Genomic DNA, 4,427 nt, shown 5'->3' with positions numbered 1-4,427 from the left:
TTTCACTCAGGCGAGTCTCGAACTCCTGAGCTCCAGCGATTCTCCCTCCTCAGCCTCCCACAGTGCTGGGATTACAGGCATGAGCCACCGCGCAGGGCAGGTGTGAATATTTTTGAAGTTATTGATGCCCATTGCTAAACACAGCTTTCCAGAGAGGTGGTACCAATTTTATTCCCACCAGGGCCTTTCAATCAGCTTTTCTCAAGGTCTTCACCAGCCTCTGCACCTGTTCCTGCAGCCCAGTAAAGCTCCTGTGGTCAGAGCCTCAGGGCCTGGGGGGCTGAGAAGAGTGGAGCTGGTCTGAGCTCACCAGAAAGTGCCAATGCATGCCAGCCCCCTCCACCTCCCACAGGATGTGCATCTCTCACCTTCTCCCAGGGAGAGGGAGCTCTTAGGCCCAAGTTTTGCAGGCTCTGCCCAGGCTCCTGGAACTGTGTATGCCCAAATGTTGGGGAGGTAGGGAACAGCAAGTTTCAGATGGTCTTAATGGTGCATTCTAAGCAGGTGTCCCCCTTAAAAAGCCCCTCAGCTGGGACTGTGCTGAGGGAAGAGAACCCTCCTATCATCTTAACCCGTTACCTGCTGCAGCCAGGGCTTCCAGAGGACCAGGAGGTGCTCGGTTAGGTCATTCCACTCCTACCCTTTGCTCATTTGAAGACCATGTCCCAACTAAATAAACTGAGGTCTTTTGTGAGGCAGACCTTCCTCTAGGGTAGTGGTTCTCAACCTTCGTAATGCCAGGATGTATTTTCATTGTTACAAAGGGGTCATGACCCACAGGTTGAGAACTGCTGCTCTAGGGCAAACAAGGATTGGCATCCACATGTTTCCAAGTTTCAGTGGACCTAGCAGATACTCCACTAAGACTCCCATGGTGCTGCCAGGATGGCCCACCTCCATCCCAACAGGCAGGGGACAAAGACCCATCCTCACCAGTGGCCACTTTGCAATCCTGAGCGTTGTCCACCTTGGTTACATATTTATGTCTCAAAACACTCAGTTCTGCAATCTTTTGTACCTATGTGCAATTCTATTCAATACCCTTAAACAAAAGAATGCAATGAGTCACTGTTCACCCATCCCAAGGACAAGGGTTTCTAGTTCAGGGACTTTGGGTGGGAGATAAAACTTCAGAAAAAATTGGGAGAATATTGGAGTTGCAAACATTTAGTTTTGCCAAATTGGGATAATATATATAACAATAATAAATTATCATTTACCATTCCATCTGGTTCCTCAAAATAAACATTTTAACACTAACAGACTATTGATGGGAAAAATGGATGATTTGGGGCCTCGTTCCCTAGCCTACTCTGACAAGGAATCGGATATTATGGGATTCTAATCAGTTGAGGTCCATTAAGGAGAAATTCTGTAAATTCATCCAGGAGGTGGGTGAGGGAGAGGCTCAGAGGGGAAAAGAAAACAGAGTTCAGGAAAGTGAAAAGCCCCCAAGTCTTAGAAAGGAGGAGAAAGAAGGAAAGAGAATGGAGGAGGGGACAGAGAAAGGAGTGAGGAAGAGCAAGAGAGAAGGGCAGGGGGGCCCTAACCCCCCAGGTGGTGGAGGAGGGCAGAGGAGGCCCTGGGCCCCCGGGCCACCTAAGATGTACAATGGGCTAAAATGTGCCTGACCTCTTGCCTTTTGAGCTGATTAAGTTTTGTTTGTATTTTTGTTTGTTTTCTTCATTCTCTCTCCCTCTACAGCAGCGGTTCTCAACCTGTGGGTCACGACCCACAAGAACTGTATTAAAGGGCTATGGCATTAGGAAGGTTGAGAACCCCTGCTCTACAGTATGAAGAATATACCTTTTTTTTTTTTCAAAGACAGTCTTGCTCTGTCGCCCTAGGTAGAGTGCAGTAGTGTCATCATAGATCACTGAAATTCAAACCTCTTCAAGCAATCCTCCTGCCTCAGCCTCCCAGGAGCTGGGACTACAGGTGTGCACCACCACATCAACTAATTTTTTCTATTTTTAATAGAGATGAGTTCTCGCACTTGCTCAGGCTGGTCTTGAACTCCTGAGCTCCAGTATCCCGCTTCAGCCTTCCAGAGTGCTAGGATTACAGGTGTGAGCCACCACGCCTAACCTCCTCTGTTTCTAATCTTGAACTTTTTATTTGCACCATTACCAAGGACTACAAGTTACTATCTTAAGATCCCTTGATCTTTCCTCGAACATTACAGGATCCCAAATCCATTTAACTCCCATCATTCCCTCCTCCCTTGCAGGACATTTTCTTCCAGTTTTTAGTTCTGTCCTTTCTTTCCCTCTTTCAACAAATTTGACAACATTGTTAATTACTATTTTTAACAGTTTATTGAGGTATAATTGACATACAATAAATTGTACATGTTTAAAGTATACTACTAGATAAGGTTTGGGGAGGGTTGTTTGTTTTGAGACAGTCCCCCTCTGTCAAACTTGGTAGAGTGCTGTGGCATCATAGCTCACAGCAATCTCAAACTCTTGGGCTCAAGCAATCCTCTTGCCTCAGCCTCTCGAGTAGCTAAGACTACAGGTGCCCACACAAAGCCCAACTAGTTTTTCTAATTTTTAGTAGAGACGCGGTCTTGCTCTTGCTCAAGCTGGTCTCAAACTCCTAAGCTCAAGGGATCCTCCCAGAGTGCTAGGATTACAGGTGTGAGCCACTGCACCCAACCCTCCAACTCTGTTCTTTATCAGATTGGTTTTGCTCTTCTATTTGCCTAAGATTTCCATATAGACTTTCAAATCAGCTTAACAATTCGTACCAAAAGAAAGCTTGCTAATATTTTGATTGGGATGAATTTGGGGAGAACTGACATCCTAACATAATTGATTTTTCCAACCCATGAACACAGTATAACTATTTATTTATTTATTTAGATCTTTGTCTTAGTCAGTTCCCCTTACACTAACAGGGTACCATATTCTATGTGGCTAATAAACAAGAGAAACCTATTTCACACAGTTCTGGATGCTGGAAGTCTGAGACCAAGGTGCCAGCATAGTTGGGTGCTGGTGAGGACCCTGCTCTGGTGTAGCAAATTCTTACCATTTTTATGTTGCTTGGGCATCTGTTTTGAATGTAAGTTGGACTTTCTCATACCAAAAGTAAGGCTTGGTCACCCTTGGCATAGTTTGCATTCTCCATTTTCTCCCAGTTCCTGAATATGGTTAAGCCACATATCTGCCTTACACAACTGCCTCCTGGTGACCACCTCCCTAGAAGACAACTAGATACAACCTATTTGACTTGCCCCACCCACCCCCACATCTCACATGAGCTGTGCACCTATGCCACCTCACTTACAGCAGGACTCCCCCGCCTGCTTGTTCTAAACCCACCAATCAGAACTCTCCATGGGAAACCAGCTTGTGTAACCCCCTGGACCCTAACAAAGGCTTTTCCCTAAGGTCCTTCACTCTTAATCTCTCCCCACCTGCTAGTTGAGTTCACTGCCACATTCAGCCTTCTTCCTGGCAACCAGTTGGCAACCCTAACCTCCTTGGGACCTGTAAGTGATATAATTCTTTTGTTTCATGCATTTTGGTTTTACTTCATTCTGTCTCACCAGACTGACACACTAGACCCTAACTTCTCCCAGTCAAGGGCCTCCTAGAGAGTTATTATCTTGGCTGATGGCCACTTTCAAGAGAGAGTCCTGAAGACCAAATTAGAAAGAAACTATTACAATAAAAATCACAGCATAGATGTTGCAGACTGCCAACTTCTATCCTCAAATGGCAGAAAGAGAGCTAACTAGTTCCCTGGCCTCTTCTTCTAAGGGCACTAATTTTATTCATGAGGGGTTCACCCTCATGACCTAATTACCTCCAAAAGTCCCCATCCCAATATACCATGACATTGGAATTAGGGCTTCAACATGTGATTTTTGAGGGGACAGAAACTTTCAGTCCATTGTAGCCTTCTTTAATTTCTCTTGGCAATATTTTGTACTTTTCAGTTTATAGGTCCTGTACATTTTTTGTCAAATTTACCCATATGTTTTTCATATTTTTCAATGCTATTATAGGTAGTATTTATTTTTAAAATTAAATTTCTGATTATTTGTTGTCGGTATACAGAATTGATTTTTGTATAGGGAATCTCATAGTTCTAGTAGCTTTTGTTCTGTAGATTCCATAGAATTTTCTACATGGATAATCATGTCATCTGTGAATCAAGGCAGTTTTACTTCTTCCTTTCAATCTGCTTGCTTTTTACTTCTCTTTCTTATCTTTTACATTAGCTAGAATCTCCAAGTAGTAGTATGTTAAAAAGAGATAGTAAAAGCAGATATTTTTGCTTTGTCACTGATCTTAGGGAAAGAACATTCTGCACTTTGCCATTCAAATATGACACTATCTGCAGATTTGTCACAAATGCCCTTTATCACGTTGAGAAAATTCCCTTCTATTCCTTTTTTTAAAAATCAGAAATAG

The sequence above is a fragment of the Otolemur garnettii genome, unplaced genomic scaffold (genome assembly GCF_000181295.1).
Source record: "Otolemur garnettii isolate 467f Iridium unplaced genomic scaffold, OtoGar3 scaffold00018, whole genome shotgun sequence".
In the NCBI taxonomy this organism is placed as follows: domain Eukaryota; kingdom Metazoa; phylum Chordata; class Mammalia; order Primates; family Galagidae; genus Otolemur; species Otolemur garnettii.
Note: the sequence above shows the minus strand (reverse complement) of the source record.